This window comes from Coloeus monedula (genome assembly GCF_965178545.1).
Source record: "Coloeus monedula genome assembly, chromosome: 8".
In the NCBI taxonomy this organism is placed as follows: domain Eukaryota; kingdom Metazoa; phylum Chordata; class Aves; order Passeriformes; family Corvidae; genus Coloeus; species Coloeus monedula.
Window position 1 is genome coordinate 19,476,750 of NC_138788.1, and position 19,998 is coordinate 19,496,747.

Consider the following 19,998-nt stretch of genomic DNA (forward strand, 5'->3'; position numbering starts at 1 on the left):
CCCCCGGCAATGCCCGGTGGAAGGGAACTCCCTGCGCCTGCACTAACACTTGGTGAGTTCATGGACCCTCTCTCAGAGATGCTCTGAGCCTTTGTAGCTGCCGATTGTACGGTGAGGAGATAACAGCTTGGTGGTGGGCTGGGGCAGCCGGCGAATCCCAAATCTCCCGATAATGTATTTTGCCTTAGTTTCCTCACTGTTTTCCCATATCACTGAGAAGAAAGACAGGAATGACAGACTCGAGAAATACACAAAATGAGCACTCTGCAACACGAAGCCTGAATCCCACGGCACGGAGGTAACCCGAGAAAACCGGGGAACCCTGAGCCTGGTAGAACAAGACAGCTTCCGAAGGGAAGGGAAGGGAAGGGAAGGGAAGGGAAGGGAAGGGAAGGGAAGGGAAGGGAAGGGAAGGGAAGGGAAGGGAAGGGAAGGGAAGGGAAGGGAAGGGAAGGGAAGGGAAGGGAAGGGAAGGGAAGGGAAGGGAAGGGAAGACTGTCTGCTAGCTGTCCCCTTCCCCCCACCACACATACCACAATATCACCTGGTGCCCCTTCCCACACCAGACTTCCTGGAAGTATTGCTTTGTCAACGTTTAAATCCACTGAACAGTTTCTGCCTACCCAAATTAAAAATACCGGCCTGCCCGCACGCCCCCGGGCACTGCCGTGTGTCCCGAGGAACCGGGCAAGGCCAAGACCACGGTCCTCTTTCCACTCCCATAGTTTCACACCTATTCCACTTCACGAGCCCTGGGTACTTATTCCCCTGCCCCACTTTAGATTAATCTTTTCTCTTTTCTTTTCTTTTCTTTTCTTTTCTTTGCTTTGCTTTGCTTTGCTTTGCTTTGCTTTGCTTTTTCCTTTCTTTGCTTTTCTTTTCTTTTTCCTTTCTTTGCTTTCCTTTTCCTCTCTCCTGCTTTTATTTCTTTTTCTCAAAGAGGATCTGAGGATCTCCCCCTTCTTCTTTAGCCCAGCCTCCCCCTTCCCACCCTCCCCCCCAAGCTAGAAACATTTACACTTCAAAAGAGGCGGCCGCCTCCCTGCGGAAATTTTAAGAAAAATAAACTTTTGGGGTGAGTTGATAGTAGTGATAGCCATCTTTCGATCTGCTTCATTAGCTGGCTTTCTCCAGCTGATCTAGTCGAAATCTTCTGCATTGATCCTGTTTCCCACCCTTGGTTCCAATACACATAACCTCGAGGGCCCTGTCAGGTTCCCTCCGAAGTCCTTTGAGTTCTGCCGTGCTGCCTTGGCTTCGCTAACTTGCCGCCTCGCCTTGTCCCTGGCAACCAGGTTCTACAGACACTGCTCTCGGAAGCTGCTCCCCCTGCTCCGCTGCCCGCTCGGGAAGGGCGCTATGCCCAGGAACAATAGGGGTCGGGCAGCGAGGGGAGCCCCTCGGAGAGCTCAGGCCTGGAGTAAAAGGTTGCGCCTGTGATCGCAGTCGGCTCCAGAGCCAGCACTTGCACCCATGTTGGTTCCCTGTTTTCTGTGGGTTGTCTGTAGCCAATTATGCTGGAAAACAGCTAAACACGACCTATGGCCATAGGATGCAGGAGGGCATGCTGCGGAGGTACGACATCTGTACCACATGGAGATGCTGCTAAGTTCTCGGCTCCGCACCCTGCCTGTCTTCTTCCCCTTGTCAAGTGCGCAAACACTTACAGCCTAAATGTTGGTAGTTTGGAGATGGTTTAGCTCAACCCTTAATATTCTCAGCACCATATTTACGAATTCACAGAATAGATCTATGCTGACCTTCTATGTGTATTTTTCTGATACATAGTTTCTGTGTCAACTAATTTAACCTCTCGTGAGAAAGTCAGTGGCAAAATCCCTGTCTGTGAAAAGATGAAGAGGGAAAAAATTATAAAAAGGCCCCACAAAGATGCGAGCATTTAACGGAAGGGGTCGGCATGTGTGTGAGCATCAGAGGGATCTTCAAGGAAGGGGACGCTTTGATAAAACATTCCCGGACGACTTTTGGGGTGCTTTGTCTGAGGACAGGATGATTTCTGGCCTGAGATTTCTCCCCGCCTCTCGCCAACGAGCGCCCAGATGAAAGGGGTATCCACACTTTCTCTGTAGCGGTGCTGTGGTCTGATCATCCCGGAGGGGAGCGGGCGATGGGGCAGGGCGGAGGTGCCGAGCAGTAGCATGGGGATATGGAAACAGGATCGACGCTGTATGAGAGGATTCCCGAGGGCCGCGTAGGGCCGGGTAGGGCCCAGCAGGGCTAAGGGAGGCAGCCAGCGTCCATCTGCTCCTCCCCGTTCCCCCAGCCGCTCTGCCCAGGACACCCGAGATTGCTCTTGGTGGCCGAGTTCAACAAATAAACATAAAGTTAGGTTTTAAACGAACAGTTAATAAGAAAGAGGGCGCGAAAAGAATAAAAGACCCCCATCCTTCCCCTCCCCCTGTGTCTCCGAGCCCCTCTTCCCCTCTCCCTCTCTCTCCCCCTCTAAGCACCTCTGGTCACGTTGGAGGATGAGTTTTTGGAGAGCTTCTGGTACAATATGGAGCACCACGGGCTGCAATTTCACACTCCACAGCACATTCCCCCTAAAGCTACTTTCTTTTTTTCCCATCTAAGACCCCCTCATGTCTCCCCCTCTCTCTTTCTCTAGCTCTTTTGTGAGCCATGGGTGGGTTGCATGTCTGGGGGATGCCGGGGCCGCGAGGAGGCCGGCGGCCGGGCCCTGCCAGCGGGGCGGGTGCGTGTGTGCACCGGGGGGGCTGCGCTCCCCCCTCTCCCTGCCTGCTGCTGGCTTTTCCCTTCTCTGCATTTGTTTGCCCTGAATGGTAATAGCCCACGTGTGCTGCTCTTTATTCAGTCACCGACACTTTAACCTCTCCTCTTTACAAGAGAGCGTTTGCCACAAAAACGAGACAAGCCGAAGACCTTTTGCAGCCTCATTGAGGAAAAAAAAAAAAGGAATAAAAAGGAAAGGAGAAAAAAAAAAAAAAAAAGAAAGAAAGAGTGAAGGGGGGGAGAGCCAACAATGTGAAGAGACACTTCTGCAACAAAGCCGCCTCTTAGCGCACCGGGGCGGCCGGAGCTGGGGCGAGTCTCCAAGCCTCCCGGGCCACAGACATACGGGGACAGGGGCGGCCTCAGCACAGGCCGCCCCAGCCTGCCCGTCTCACCCTAAGCAAGAAGGCAGGGAGGGGGCACACGACTCCCAGCACCGAGCTGGGGTCTCGGTCCATCCCTGCCCCCGAACCTCGCACCCAGTGCGGACTGGAGGAGCCCCCTCTGCAAGCGGGGTCCCCAGACCTGTCTCCCGTCGAGGCTGCCTCCGCGGGCCGGCTTCGCCCACTCGCCACAAAATTCCTGCCACCGATCTCTCCTTTTGTCTGTCTCACAGCCCCAGAGCCCCTCCGGTCGTCCGCCTGCTCATTTCTTTGCCCCGGAGCGGAGGAGCGGGCTGAGGGCAGGGGGGTTTCGTGCTGTTCCTCTGACCCAAAAACGAACTGGCCCAGATGTGAACCTTGTCTCTTCCGTGATAGGAGATTGTGCCACTGGCAAGGCCCTGCTGTCTCTTGCCTTTGCCCTGGGCTGCCGCTGGGGTAGAGGGGTGGGAGCCCCCCTCTACTGCCTCCTCCCCCCCACGCTGGAGATGTCTTTTTTTTTGTCCTCTAATTTCTCCATAAAACTCCCGATGAGTGAATTAGACGCTTATTAAAGTCTCCTTTTAATCAGCAGTAGTGGGAGATCCTCCCTCCCTCTATCTGCCCGTCCAAGGTTAGTTTGCCTCAGGGCGATTTGCAAATGTTAGGATTTACAGTTATCACACGCAAAAACATTTATATAACCCCTAACTATAATACACCCATAAAAACGGGGAGGCAGCGAAAACTGCTGCGGATCAGCGAAAAACCCTATGGCTTGCCCATTAAAGTCCCCGGAAAGGGTAATTCCAGCAGTCAGAGGGGCCAAAGTGTGGTAATGACTGCCTGGGATTCACATCTCCAAAAATGATCGCACAAAGAGACCCGCCGGGGAGAGGGGCGACCCCTTCGCTCCACTCCCTCCGCAGGGCTGGCGGGGGAAGTTGGAAGCAGACTTCTTCACATATGCCTTAGAAAGTCATAGATCTGCCTCGAGACTGACTGACTTCCTTCCTTCCTTCCTTCCTTCCTTCCTTCCTTCCTTCCTTCCTTCCTTCCTTCCTTCCTTCCTTCCTTCCTTCCTTCCTTCCTTCCTTCCTTCCTTCCTTCCTTCCTTCCTTCCTTCCTTCCTTCCTTCCTTCCTTCCTTCCTTCCTTCCTTCCTTCCTTCCTTCCTTCCTTCCTTCCTTCCTTCCTTCCTTCCTTCCTTCCTTCCTTCCTTCCTTCCTTCCTTCCTTCCTTCCTTCCTTCCTTCCTTCCTTCCTTCCTTCCTTCCTTCCCATATTCTTTTCCTTCCCAGCCAAGCTGAGCCCGAACAATTTCTATACACACACGAATCCACCTCCCCGGAGAAAGTTGCTGTGTTTCTGGCAGCACTTCCCAAGCCCTGTTGTGAGCCCTGCCTCTGCCCCCCGCTTCCCTCCACCACGGACGGCTCTCCGGTCCGATGGGATGCGCCGGGAGCCGGGTCGGGAAAGGCAGGCTCGTTTCCACCGCTAAACAAAGGCTGGAAACGCACCAACAAAGGACCTGGCGCGGCCCCTCCGCCCCGTGCGAGAGCCGCAGGTGAGGGCTGGGGCTTGCCCGGCCGGGCGCGGGGGGTCCTGCTTGCGGAGCAGTGCTTGAATCGGCGGCGGGGGGGAAGACGCGAGTCTGCAGGGCTTCAGGAGAAAGTGGTCGTAAGTTGGTGGGGAAACTTTCTTCCCCCTTCCCCTCTTTGTGGGAAAGCCGGGAAAGCGGGCGAATTTAGCTCTCTCTCCTCCTGTGCCATTCGCAAAGAGGGGCTCGCTCCTTCCCTTCCCCTGGCTGAGAGCCGCCAAAGCTCAAGTTAGGCGCCTAATTAAAAAAAGTGGCAAGAAGACTCATGCCTCTTTAACATCAGCTGTTAATGGCCTCGGAGTTTACTGCCTCTGAGGAGGAAGACACAGAGGGAGAGGCAGAGGAATGAAGTGTGCGGGGAAACGGAGGTGCTGAAAGAAGTGGGGGGCGGGGGGGTGTCTCTCAGTGTAGTGGAGGAAGAGAAAGAGAGATTAAAGGAAAGGTGGGGGAAATGGAGAATTCTAACTTATAGAGAGGAGCTGGAAGGTAAGGGGGCGGGGAAGGACTGAACTGTGAGCCGACACCAAATCCTTCCAGTTTCCCTGGCTGCCTCATCTGGGCAGCTCGGGAGTGATGCGGAGTCAGGGAGCAACTGTGCGGGCGCGGGAGAGTGGCACGCAGTGAGGAGAGAGGACGAGCGGATCCGGGATGGAGGACGGACAGAAGGAGAGGGGTTTTCCGAGCGTGAAGCGTTGTTCCCGGGTGCTTGCCTTTTCTCCTCCTCACTCGGACCCTGGTACTTTCCTCCTTTCTCTCCTCTCTGAGGTTTGCAAACCAAACGTCACCAATCAATACGAGCCCCGGCTCTGTGGGTGTGTGTGTGCGTGAGTGCGTGTGTGAGCATGGTTGTTGATCCTGACCTGCTGGACTTCAAAAATCTGCCTCTTCTGACTCCCTCCCAGCCTGTAAGTTCAGAATTACAACCTTCTACATCTATACAAACTTTTTTGTCGGAGAATTCCTTGCTCTAGGAGAAAGAGAAATTGTCACCATGTGAACGGCTGATTTCTGACACACTGGGCTTTACCCTCCCCCAGCGTGGGGAAAAATATCTCCCGTGGATGTCTTTAAACTGTGCACAATCCATAACTTTGGCAATGTGTATGTAGTGTTATTTCTGCAAGGCAGTTTTCCAGGGTTAGAGGAGGTGGTTGCATTCTGCTAAATGGATCCTTTGTGGTGAGTGCAGATTTATGCCCAGTTTTGATTTATAATTAAATTAGCTTCTAGCAATATGTGTGTCTGTGTTTAAAATGTATCTAATCTGTGAAATTGAGGACCGGGGCACTTTAAATGAAAATCTACCTTTTGCCTCAAGGCTTTCTTTATGAAGGGATAGCCGGGAGGGCAGCGTGCAGCAGGAAAGTGAGGCTGTAATTTCCATTAGGAGATGTCAATCAATCTTTCTTTTCAATACATCAATTAATAAATCCGATTGGTGCTGCGGGCTGCTCCCCCTCCCCCCTCGCCCCCCGGGGCACTCTTTTTGGCCGGATGGGGAAGTGTGAGGGGAAGGCAAACTTTGGCAGGGAAGTCCCCGCAGGCAGAGCCCGACCCGACCCGCCCTCCCCCCCTCCCCTTCTCCCCCGCTCCGGCCCTGCGCGGGGCTCCGGGACCGGCTCCAGCCTCGGCGCGGCGCTGGGGGCGGCAGGCGAAGCCGGCGGGACTCCCTCCGTCGGCTCTCGGGGTTTGGCAGAACTAAATTGACACAACTTGGTGAGATACGGTCAATTTTTTTTCGCCCCCGTAGTGGGGGTGTGCACACGCGGTTAGATCCGGGCCCGGGACCCCCCGTCTTAGTTGATTTATATTTAGGCTTCACTTATTTAAACGACCCTCCCCCACCGTCCCACCCCACGCAGCTCTAACCCGGGCAATAATATCATCGGTTTGATTGGTTATTTTCCAACGGAACCGCAGCCCCTAGCTTTAATTTTTCACAATTAAAAAGCAGCCGGGATGGAGGGAAACTCCTCCAGCCTGACAGCTCGCCCTAGTTCTCCCTGATGTTAGCGTATGCTCAGCACCTACAAATTATCGGGGAAATGGGGAAAGAGGGTATTTCTTTATTACTATTTTTTTAAACGGCCAGATACAGTTATGCCTCTAATTTAGCAATTACACCGATTCTCCTTTATTTTCAAGTGGCGCTGGTCGTTCAGCAGAATGTCACCGTGGTGGGCAGGCGGGTGGAAGCCCGAGGACAGCCCGGCGCAGGAGTGCCCAGTGCCCACTTGAGGAAAGCTGGCCCTGTGGGGACAGGGCGTGTGTGGGGAAGGGGGACAGTGCCGGGACAGGGCGGCACTGAGGGCCTCCCGTCGTGTCTCTGCTCTTAGAGCTTCACAGTCAGGAAAACCGGACAAACAAAACTAATTCAATGTGTCGCCTCTCCCTGACAGAACACACACGTATTTTATAGAAATCCGGCTGACTTTCCTGAACCCACGACCAATGTAAAAAAGACGCTCAGAAGGAGGGAGAACATCCTCAAACTACTCCGTTGCCATCGTCATCATCATCATGTCCGTTTGATTTAAAAACAGCACGATAGGGAGCACGCTTTTACTGAACGCTGTCTCCTCAGCTTTCTTTCCTCCCCCCCCCCCCCAACCACACGGCTTTGTACCCTCAGATTTGCGGGCTGCTGCTGCCGGTTTGAGTTGCTCGACACAAGCAGCGTTTTGCGTGTCTCCAGCGAGAGGGGAAATGCTGGGTGAACAGAGGGCTGCGAGCGGGAGCACGGGGGCTGCGGGGCTGAACTTCGGGAAGGAATGAAGTAAAAAGAAGAGAGAGAGAATGAGAGAGTCTCCCAGGCAGCTCGATCCCATTAGCTCCGTCCTTGGGTTGCATATTTATACGGTCTAGGAGGTGAACAGATGGACTATCAATTTAATTCCATCTTCAACACCATCAGAGATTGATTTTCTACTCGCTTTTAATTTTGCCATAATTAATTAGATCATTACAACTGTTTTCTATTGATCTCCCTATTTAAACCTCAGATGCAAAGGGACTTCGGCAGATCCTTTAAAAACACAGAAGGGAAAAGGAACAGAGTGGTTTGCAAACTTTCTGAAGGTTTTTTTCAGTTTTGGCTTAGAAGATTTTTGGTGCAGAATAGCGAAAAAGCGCCTCTGTAGCCTTTTCTTTTAGGAGGCCTTTTTCGTTGCCTTCGTAATTTTCCTTTACGTTTTGGTGAATCTTTGTCATATTTATATATAGTATACAGCATATATAATAGATTTAATTGGTTCGATTATGAAAACATAAGCTTGTACGTGTATATGCATATATATATATTCACACACAACGTGTTTAATATTGAGATTTACAGAGGTGGTGCACATACATTTATATCGGGAAAACTATCGACAGAAGAGATGTTGTTTTCTGAATGGCGAATATTTTTATTTGTCTCCCATACGTGTCTCTCTGTTTGTGCACTTGAATCCCTCTCTAGGTGGGGGATATTTCACCCTGCGACTCCATCAAAAATGACAAAGGAAAACCGGCGCTGCTAGCTCCGGTTCCTAGCCTCGGTTGCCGGCACCCGCCGCAGCCTTTCTTTTCCAACCCTCCCCTGCAGCAAACGACTGGCAGCCGGGGCAACAGCACGGCTCTGTGCTGGCAGCCGGTGAGGCTTGTATTTTAAACCTCTATGTCCTTTTACTTCCAAAAATCCCTAAATTAAAAGCTCTGTTCATATACTTAATTTGAGGGAACCAAACCGCGTAATTGTGCTTTTACCGCGAGCGGCAGCGCCGAGGAAAACCTCTCCGGCGGGGTTTGTTTGAAGCTTTGTTTGCAAATCATAAAATTGCTGACTGGGAGACGGGGGCGATCCGGAGACGCGTCCGTCGGCGGGGCAGGTTTGGGGTCCCAGAGGCAGCCCCCGCTCGGGGGCGGCGCAGTCCCGGCCCCCGCCCGCCGCAGCCCCGCGCTTCGGCCCCGCGGAGCCCGGGCAAGGCGCTGGGCTGCCCGAGGGGCCCGAGGCGGGGACAACGCAGATCCAGAGCCAGCACAGCGAGCAAAGTTTCCCGAGGTGGGGAGGGAATCGTTGGCGGAAGAGTTTAAGCAATGCCCTGAACTTTCTGCAGACGGGAGGGACCTCCGCGTTTGGGGCAAATCGACAAAGGCCGGTGGCAGGGGCTGGCTCGGCCGCCCGGGGCGCCTGGGGGAGGCGAGGCGGAGCGCCCGGGGCCGCTGGCGGCAGGACCGGGCGGGAGGGAAGGGGCCGGGGCTCGGACCGGCTCTCGCTCGCGTCTGGGGGCTCCGCTGCGGGTCCTTGCGAAGCCCCCACGGTAAACACGGTGGGAACACGGCCTTTCGAGGGGTACTGGAGCGGGCACCCGTAAGGAAAAGGGTATTTATCAGGTGAGATAGCAAGTGTTAGAGGGAGATCTGACGAGGCGAGGAGGGTGTGTGTGGAGGAGAGCAGAGGCAGGCTGCCTCCTGCCAAAGGAGGGAGTTGGGGGTGACGGTCTCATCCCTCCCTGCTGAATATTCAGCGCCCCCCCGCCTTACCTGCTCTCCCTGAGCTCTGAGCCATGGCTCCTCTGCCTAATGGCCCGTCTCCCCGGGACGGCTGCAAGCCAGTAGATCCGCCGCGGCCTTTTCTTCGCTTTCCTCCTCCCCGCTTGGGTGTCTTGCTTTCCACCGCTGACTTTCGAGATCTAGGCGCAACCACCCAAAACTAAACGGTTTAGATAACAACACACACACACCAGAGCACCACCACCACCAAAAAAAAAAAAAAAAAAAAAAAAAAAAAATAGCCAGCCACAGAGAAAGAAATGCCGCTCTACTGAGCCGGGACAGGCTAAAAGGAGGGGAAAATAAATAACAATCAAAGCAAATGCAGCGCTGCTGCTTATAAAAGTGGAGAGGGACTCACCTGCTCCAGTCTACCAGGGCTGTGCAGCCAGGGAGGGAAGGGGCTGGGGGGGTCCCGCGGGGATCCTGCGGGAGGGGGGACAATGCCTGGACTTTGAATCTGCTTCCCCTTGCCCCCCTCCCTCAAGCTGGCTACCTGTAGGGAAGTCTTGTTGCAACAGCAGATTAATTTGTTGTCTTATTACCATAAAAATGTGCTCGGAGAGGGGCTGGCAAAGGAGAGAGGGACGCGGGACAGAGGAGGAACTTCCTCCAAGTTGAAAAGGGAGGCGGTGGGCTCAGGCTGAGGGGGGAGCGCGTCGGGGACGGGGTGGGAGATTGGTCTAGATGGTGGTGCAGCCCACCCGGGAGCTGGCAGCTCTCAGCTCGGGGGTCCGGGCAGACTCTAGGTGGGGTGGCGGGGGACGGGGATTCCACTGTTTAGTTTGGAGGCGACGGAAGGCAATCCTGTGAAGTCTGCCTCTGTGAGCGCCTAGCTTTTTGCCTCTGAGAGATTGTCCATCCATCCGTCCATCCATCCATCCGTCCATCCATCCGTCCATCCATCCGTCCATCCATCCATCCATCCTTCCACTTATCTGTCCACTAGTCTCTTTTCTTTCTCTTACCACCGCGTTTTGGTAAAGGCTTGGCGACTGAAAATAAAAAAATAATAAATAGAACAAAGCTGCGAAGAAAAGAAGAAAAATTCCCAGTGCTAAAGACATCAATGAACGAATATTTTTCTTTCTCTCTTTCTACCCCCCCTTTCTATCTCCCCATTGATTGAAAGTCTGTCTCAGCTCCAACAAGGAGTCCCAGGAAAAATGAACCATTCTGCTATCGATTCTTCATTAAAATTACATTTCTGCATTTGCTAAATTGGTTTTAAAAAGCTTCCCCTGTTATTATTGTCTTGTCAGAGCCGGCGGTGCTGGGCAAACAGTATTTAAAAGCTTGGGACCTCTCCAAGATGAGGCTGTTGGGGGTTATGTGTGTGCATGTGTTTCTTTTTCTAAAGTGTTTAGGAAAATGTTAACAACGCGGACTGGCAAAAAGCACGCCCCAGAAAAGTGGAGAATTTTGAAAATAAGGAAGGTGGAGGGAACGCTTTCCTTCATATCACTTAAAAATCATCGATTGCCTCTTCAAGCAAAGAAAAAATAAGTTTCATTTTAAGTATTAAAAAGGGACACTAAAAGTCAATAATTGCAGCAACGAGTATTTGCCTCAGACGCCGTCTCCAGCCCGGTCTGCAGCAGCCGCCAGATCTGTCTGGAGCGGTTCCTCACCTCCCTGCAGCCCGAGCCCTGCTCGCAGCCGCGCTGAAACGCTTCCTGGGTGAGATGTGTAAATAAGTCCAGCTAACCCTGACACATGCATCAGATTCCTCCGAGCTTACCCCAACAAACCCCACGGAATCCCCGTCCTCCCTCTCCAGACTGGTATGGGAGAAACCCAGAAGGGACTCTGGGAGATTTACTTTGAATTCTGCAAATCTCTCTCGAAAGAGCAGGGAAGCAGAAATGTCTTCCTGATGTGTTTATCCCCTAATCAGTTCATTAGTTATAAACAACATGACATTAGAAGTTAGGAGGCAGTTGATATTAATTTTTATTTAACTAGTTGATGTTTAATCCGTCACGCCAGACTGCTTAGAGAGAGCTGCCTGACACAAACCAGTTAGAACTTCATACACCGCGATGATCGGCCGGGCATTGGGACAAACAAAACTGCGGCGGGGGGGCGAGGAGCAAGGAAACAGAAGGGAAGGGAGCAAGGGGGAGAGGGGCAAACCCGGGAAAGAGGGGGAAAAGCAGCAAAAGAGAACGGAAAATTTCCCTTTCTCTGGATAAAAGTGTTTGTGTGAATAGGCAGAGAGAGGAAGGAGGGGGCCGAAGCATGAAAAATATCGTCAGGAGGCTGAGCCGAGCGGGCCGAGAAGGGCAGGTGCCCATGCCAGCCACCCCTGCGGGCGATGGGGCGGGTCGGCGGGCGGCCCAGGGGCTTGGGGCGGGCTTGGCGACCGGGCCGGGGCTGCCTGGGGGTCCAGCCCCTCGGGGGACAGCAGGGGCGAGGTGCGGCTGCGCGCCGTCGGGCAGAGCGGGGGGCGCCGCCAAGAGAGTCCTCTCTTAATTAAAAGGGGCACAGGTTAATTAGCACGAGGCTGGCCGAGGGAGAGCAGCAACACATGGTGGGGCCGGGATAAACGGGAACGGGACTTTTCCCGGTTTCCCGGGGTGTAACAGTCGTCGTCGGTGTCAGACTGCGATCCTTAAGCAAGGAGCGCAGGTGCTGCTACACATAAAAGGAGTGAACGATCATGGGTACCTTAACGGACACACATCTCTTCCTACCTTGAATCTGTGTTGAAGTATTATCTAACTCGAGTCTAGAATGACAGGCTTCCCTCTTAAAATTTCTTGTTTCTCTCTTTGCAGCAAACTGGTGCCCCACAAATGGTTCTAGAGTACTTGTTTGGCTCTACACCGTCTCTATATACGTGAATCTCTGCTCTTTACCCACCGACCCTGCCGACACGTTGGACGCCCGCCCCCGCCTTTGCTCCCGAGGGGAGCACCAAGCATTATCCCAACACCTCCCCTTTCTGTGGTGGGACCCCCGGCGTTTCTTCCCCCGCGTGAGTGCTGCTGTGCGCCCTCCGTGTGCCCTTTCGCTCAGCACTGTTCAGAATGTATGAATGCGAGCTATTATAACTATATCTGCATGTATTTCACAATTAAAACATTTCTTAGCGAGCCAGGAAAACCCTCGGCAGCAGCTCGGTGCGTTGCTTGCCCAGGACGCCTGTTCCTGCATGCGGCAGTAGCCGTGCGACTGTGACTACAGGGAAAGTGTTCTACGACACATATTTTAATATCAATTTCTATTTTAATCAATCACCCCAAACATCTATCTGCTGGATAAAGGAAATAGTTCGCATTCCGAAGAAAATTGCCTGCTTTCCTGCAGTTAATAGTTAACTCCGGAATAGAAAGTTCCCAGGGAAATGCGGAGGCAGAGCGAGCGCGGCTCTCCCAGCTCCCAGCCAGCACCGGCCGCCGCTTCCCTCTGGCCGCGGCCGCTCGTACCACTAGGGAAAATCCCCCCGCTCCTCCGCTGCGGGCTCGGGCTCTGGCTGCCTGCACCTTTTAGGAAAGAAACCAGGATGGAGTGTTTTAAGGAATAAACTGATGGGGCTGTGGTGTGCACAAGGCAGGCAGACAGGCTCTTTCCCCGTAGTCCGAGACAGAAAGTGGTGCAACAGGTAATAGGGCAGACACTAGCGACACGGGGAGCAGGGACGCTTTCCAATGGCGAGGGGAAATGCACATCGCTTGGCTGTTTGGCTTGAGAGCATCGTAAGAAAACGAGTGCCTTGTCCTTTGTCCAAGGTCTCCTCTCCCTTTCTGTGAGGCAGGGTGTGCTTTGAAGGGTGGAGAGGATATTAAAAAGAGGACCTGCGGAGGAACCGGCAAGGGACACGCAAGGACAGAGGCGAGGCCGGACCCCGGCCGGGGGCTTCGGCACTCGGAGGCCGCTCCCTGCGGTTCGTCCGGTCGGCAGCCGTGCACGGGCAGACCCAGCCCTTTCCCGAGAGTTTCGGGGTGACTTCAGAGGTGCGGGATGCTCGTGTTGCTGCCGCTCTGTCCCGCACTGTTGCCTTAGTGTTGGGCTAGCCACCTGGTGCTTTTTCGTGGTGATGGCGGAACGGGGGAGGACAAAGGGAGAGGTGAGAGGAGCAGAGCAAGGAATGGGCCTCTCCCCTGGTCCGGGGCCGTCCGTAGAGGCTGTGAGATGAGCAGGAGTACTTCGAGCTACCAAAGTTGCAGGGATGCTGCTGGCACGGGGAAAGGCTGCTTTTCCCGTGGCTGAGCTGGCGTCAGAGCAGCGGAGTGGGAAGGGGTTTGCGAGAAGTTTGGGGTGGGTGGGGTGAGTGCCTGGGAGAAGGTGGGTTAGGGTTGCCGTGGGATGGAACCCGCCCGGCCGCCCGCGGGCTGCAGGGACTATCGCTGCCTTCGAGTTTCTCCGGCGGGGTGTCGGGGTGCTGGCGGGAGTGGGAGGTGAGCGGGCGGGATGGAGCCAGGGTAGCTGCGCCAGACGACGTCGGTGCAGGGCTCTTGGCGTGAAGTTGCCGACCGGGACGTGGCACAGGGAGGAGTGGGCTGGGCGGGCGTCCCGCTGGCGCCCCGGCGCACGAAACCCGGCCGGCTGCGGGAAGCCGGGTCCCCCGCCAGGATCAGGCCGGGAGCTCCTGCACCGGCTCGGGGGCAGCCGGGAGGGGGGCGCAGCTCTGTTGGGTCGGGGCTCCCGGCGCCCCAGCAGCAGGGCGGCCCCGGCCCCGTTGCCGGCGGGGCGGCCGGGCCGCGCGTCCCGCCAGAGGGGGCAGTGCAGATCGGCGGTGCCGCGCTCGGGGCTCCGGCCCCGGCCCGGCCAGGGGGCTGCTGCCCCAGCCCTGGAGCCGGGGAGTGTTAATCCCTCTCTGCCCTGTGATGACGTTTAGATTCAAAAGCGCTTCCCAGGATGTTTCCACGGCCCCGGCTGGTGGTCCCGGCTGGAGATGGTGGCTGGCAAAACCAGGTGAAGTCTCCCGCGGTCGGGGCTACCGCACACCCTGCGCCGGGCTGGAGGCGGGCGGGCGGCAGTGCTCTCCCGGGAGTTGGGAAGAGTCGGTTTGATTGCTTATTCCTTCTCCAGGTAGTTCGACACAAGTTTCTATCTCAAGGAAGGGGACCCGACAGCCAGACGGCCTGCGGGCGCCCTTGTGCTTAGTGACAGCCTGGGTCCGCAGGGGCCGGGAGGTGCCTCGGGGCCTGGGGAATCTGGAGAGTCCCAGCGTGGATTAGGATAGGAATGAAGGAGGTGGACACGTAGGCGGGGGGCTTCCGCTCGCTGTTGCCAGAACTGGAAAGAAGGAAAGGAAAAATGGAAGATCATGTAAAAACCATGAGAGACTGGGGACGCAGGGCACGCCCTGGGCCAATGTGCAAAAGAAGGTGAAAATAAAAGAAGCATGGAACTAAGTGAGAAGATGGAAATCAGGGTGAAGGGGTAGATAGAGAGACCAACATTGATCTTTACTAATATTAGAGAAAAGGTCTGAATAAGGACGGGGACGTTTAATTTGATGATGAAAGGGGGATGGATGGATGGATGGATGGATAAATAAACAGAATGTGCGAAAAAAAAATAGAGCATATGAGAAGAAGAAAACAATCCCCCCACCTTTCTATCGTTTGTGGACAGAAAGAAGTGAGTGAGAGGGCAGAGGAAGAGAAAGGATAAGAGAGGAAAGGATAAAAGGAAAAGAAAAGAAGTAAAGAGGTTTTTAAGAACCGTCAAACACTTGGTAGACATGAGAATTAGAACAGAAAAGCTGAAACATTTATGGCAGCCTGCGCCGAGGTGATTTCCCCATTGGCATTTTATGGAGCTCCTAAATCTCAGCTTAACGCTGTTTTGAGCTGTAAGAATTGTTTTCCGCCACACTTTTCTTTTTTAGGTTCACTTCCAGTTTCTATTGCGAGTGCCCCGGAGCAGCTGCCCCGCGAACAAGCGCCTCCCGTCGGGCCGACGATCAGAGGGCAGCGGGCGCTGGCCCCTCCGCACCAGGGAGGACGCGGCAACTCCCGGGTCTCCAGCCCTGGCCAGCCTCGGCAGCCCGGGGGTACCAGCAGGAGCGGCTGGCAGCTGCCTCGCAGGCGCCGGTGTGGGCCGGTGCGCAGATGCAACAGTTCCCCGGCACGTCGAGGGAAGGGAAGAACCTGTTTTTCCCCTGGGCACGGTTTTCTCCGGGATGGGGAGGGAGCAAAGGACGGCACGGCTGGGCTGCCTTGCCGAGTTGCTTGCTCCGCAGCTCTTGCCGGGCGCGGGGGCGAGGGTTGGGAAACGGCTACGGGAACAACAAAAAATAGACCTCAAGGTGCAAGAAGTGAGGGAACAGTGGTTCTCCCTTCCCAGCCTGTTCTTACACGCCGTCTCCACGTCGGTGGAAAACTCCAAACCTCGGTGGAAAACTCCAATACTCCAGGCACTAGTAAAGATAAGAGTAACAATAATGACATCAATGACAATGTGTTTCCGTATCTTAAAGGACAGAAAGTAAATATCCTCCTACATCCGCTGCCTCCCTGGTCCCCGGATCTCTTGAACGCGCTGAGTTTTCAGTATTTTGGAGGCTGGAGTAGGTTTGAGAGAGGAACACTGAGTGGAAGAGTAAAAGCCGGGGGAGATGTAACTCGTGTGCCTTTCACCTTTTCCCGGGAACACAACCATTGTCCTTGTGACAAGAATCTCTGTTATGGTCTGGGAGCTGTAGAGAAAAGGGAACTTTGCAGGTCCGTCTCCTAACTCTGCTGCGGGCAGCTCCCTCCTCCTCCCCCCCTTGCCCCGCAACCCCGGCAGCCCCCGGGCTCTGAACCAGTTGATATAAAAGTGTGTGTGAGCGGGATAAAAGTTCCAGTCTCTCATGAGGGGAGAAGGCTGCAGGGGCAGAAGCAAGTTAATTTCCAGCCGATTTCTCATTACTCTTCTTAACGCCTGTAAGGGAGAGAAAATTAGGCACACAGCACACGTTTTGGCCACTTCATAAAAAATGCAGATTTGAGAGATGATGTGAAATGTGCCCTCGAGTCAATGATTAAAGATAGCTGACTACATTTTTTTTTTTTTTCTATTTGGAGTTGAGATGAGAAATGCCCCTGAGCTCTGTAGGTCCAGAAAGGGTCCTTTAATAACTGATAAATTGTCCCACGAACTCCCTCTTCCCCTCTCCCCCCTCCGCGATCACCCCCCCGGCCTATACCCTCCACCGTAACACGTCGTCGACCGTCAGGGGAGAGATGCAATCCGCTGCTTTTCGCCCGGAGATCAGTAGGTCTCGGGGGATTACTTCCCGAGCGGTCCATGTCTGCGAGGACAGGGCCAGGCGTGACACCCCAGCGAGTGAGTGCAGAGGGGTGCGGCCACTCCTGCCTCGTCCCACTCCTATCAGTAACTTTCACTCTCCACCATCCCCTTAGCTTGTCAACTTTGCCTGCGAGCCGTCCAAGGGACAGAGGTTCTGGTTCAACAGCATTAAAGATTTGCACTTAAAAACACTCGAGGGAGGAGATGGCCAGTCTGGAAAGAGGAGTTTTCACATCTGTTTTGGAAGCGGAGAAAGTTAAAGCTAACGGCCACGGGCATCTCTGGCAGTTGTCATCTCTCCCCGATTGCCAGAAGTCGGGTCTTCCTCCAAGTTTCCTAATAAAGTTTTGTCATCGACGAATGTCCATGTAAAGGGCAAGCACTCGCCTCCCCCTGCCACGGCCACTCCTAAACGGACAAAGAAGCATTTGCCGAGCCCTGCCAGGGGGAGGTTTAAAAGCACAATGCAGAAAAACTGCCAGGAAGAGCCCTGATCTGTCTCTTCCCTGCCTGGCGTCGGAGGTTACAAAACGCCCGGGCTGCTGGCTTCCAGGACTGGCATCGTCGGTGGAAACAGGACTTAGGAATGCCGAGGGTGTGGCGAAGGAGAGCAGTGCCCTCCAAAAAGGTGCTTCAGTTTCTTTCTCAAAAGCATCCTTCCCTGCGGTCCCCATCACAAACTTGAGAGGAAATAAAAACAGAAAGGGAAGGAAAGATAAGAAGAGAGAGGGGATGGGCTGGGGGGGGGGGGGGGGGGGGGGGCGATAAAATCGAAGCTTTCCAGCCCGCTGGAAGAAGAAATGTGTATTTCTTTTTTCTAAACACTTCTAATTTTTCAAACCAATTGAAAAGAATAAAATGTATAAAGAAAGCAGGGATGCAGTTTTCCAGAGCTCAGCTGCTGAATAACTCCTCATCAGCAGCACCGATTTCTTTGATTAATCCCGAGGTCTGAAGTAGAAGCAGTTCCAGTGTGATACCTTACACGCCAATATGCTTCTGCTTCCCTACTTTGTTAGACTCGTTTATGCGCATTTTTTTAACAATAATTTCGACTCCTTTTCCCCTTAATAAATCGATTTTTGAAGCGGTACCTGGTTTCTAATTGCCCTGAATAAATACCTTTCCCCATCTCCGGTTTCCTAAGTCCAATGGCACCCCGGTGGGAAGGAGGTCGCAGGCACCAGGCCGGGGGACCGGACCACCCCAGCTTCTGGCAATTTCCTCCTGCTCTTTAGTCAGGAACTTGTAATTGTAATTTCGTGTGCGAAACGGTGCAGACCGACATTCACTGTCTTAATGGGACTTAATGTAACTGTACGCGATCCTTTATGCAACCATATATCTAACGAGCGCTCTCGTTGCTAGACGTATTGCCAACTCTCGGATTCCCTGTGTAACTATAAGTATATATGTTATGTTCACAACTACGCACATATACCCGAAATAGATACGTCTGTGGAGAGGAATACGTGGCGATATATAAGAAATGTGTAATATAAACCCGAATCTTTATATCAAAATGAAGAGACTTTATATATATTTTATTGCATATAACCATTTATTTTGGAGACAGCTAGGGAGCATTTACTACGTGGAGAGATGCACCTGTTTGGGGATCTGAACGGGAATGTTCCCTTGTGCTTGCATAGTCGGTGCTTATGAACATATATCACATGTATCTCTCTCCCCCCTCTTCTCCATGTATAAAATATCAATGTGATGCTTTAGAAAAGCTGTGAGCTCTGCACAGATCTTTACCCTTTTGCCAGATGATGCCGTTGTTTATAAAATCGCACTTCTCTGCCAGGCGGCTTGCACCCTCCGTACTAATTCACACTACCGAGTCATTTATCCAGCTTTCATTTCTCCCTGAATTACCCGTCTCGGAGTCAACCAGAAGCACCAAATTCCTGCCTTTCTGATGAATGGACAATATTGTCTGCTCTTTTCAGGGCGAGAGAAAAATAGCTCGGGCAAACGAGAGCGAAGCCGGGGGCTCCTCGGCGGCTGCCCCACGGGGAGCCGAGTGGGGCCGGTCCCCGCTGCTCGGCCGAGCCCTCCCCCGCGCCTCTCCCCGCCGCGAGTGGGTGAGCCGAGGATGCGGCTGCGGCCGCGGGTGGGAGAGGCAGCGGGGAAGGCTCGGACGGGAGCCAGGCTGCCCCCGGCACCGGGAGCCGCAGCCCGCCGAGGACGCGCCTGCCTCCGCTCCCCGGCGTGCGGTGCCTGTGCGCGGTTTTCCTGGGCTGGCTTTGGGCTGCTTCGCAGGAGGCGCTAATTAGAGTGTAACTGCCAGGTCATTGATTTCACGTTACTAGAGTTGTTGTTGTTGGGGGTTTTTTTACCTCCTTTTTTTTTTTTTTTTTTTTTTTTTTTTACACATGAAATATCAGCCCAGCTCAGAGGCAGTAAGAGCTGGGTTAGGGATAGTCTCAGAGATCCCCCAGACCCACAAAACCCAATTAACCTAATACACGCACACTGCTGGCTTGGGAGTTTCAAGCTCCAGACCCGCGGATCTGCCTGTTTTCCCTTTGTTGCTTTGTTGTAAGTCTCCTTCTGAAGACGATATCTGAATGCAGGGAGCATTATCAATGACTTTTAAATAATAACAAAGGGGAAAAAATAAAAATAATCAGCCCCGCCTCTTCTAGTTTCAATTACTCTAATTAAAAACCCGAAAGGCAATTCCTAGGCAATATCTAATAATAGAATTAGCAATCGGATCCATCATTTCACACGGGGATTTACTTGCAGGGGTACTGTGCGAGCTCTATTAATAATAATAAAAAATCCTGCTAACCCTCTTTTTAAAATTAATAACTCTGTAATTATAATAATTTTATGTGCCTTTTTATAAGAAGAGGTTAATGTTGCCACAGTCTGGGGATGGGAAGGATGAAGTGAAGCGAAATACTGCTGCTTAAACTGACACCTTCCTATTTTATTAGGAGACATTATTATTATCAGACATCTGCAGGTAGAGAATTAAAATTAAAATCGCTTTCAACAATTCAATACACTTTTTATCAGCCATCTATCTGAAAATCATGAACATTCATCATCGGAGGCATTCTCCCTGAAAACAAGAACCCATTCAAATTTTATACAAATTATCATATTTATCATAGTCTGAAACTCTGGAGTAACATCTCCACAAACTGTCTGCTAACTCCCCAGGGAACTGAATTCCACTCCGCAGTCGCTCAGAGCAATTCTCGCTCCCTCTCCCTCTCTCCCGGCCCTTTCACACTATCTGCTTCCTGCGACTCCGCAGCCCCCAGAACAGAGGGAGCGAGGACTCAGAGGGAAGGGGGTGGGGGGAGAAGGATGCGGAGACAAACAACATTAAAATAACTCACAACAAGGGGAAATGCGTCCCTACTTCTTGCAAGAGAAATAAGTTTCGCCTGATGTAGGAGACTCTAAAGATTAAAGCTCTTTCTGCCGATTTTGGGAGAATGGCATCAATTTATCTTTGCGGTTGATGTCTTTGCATGAGACCG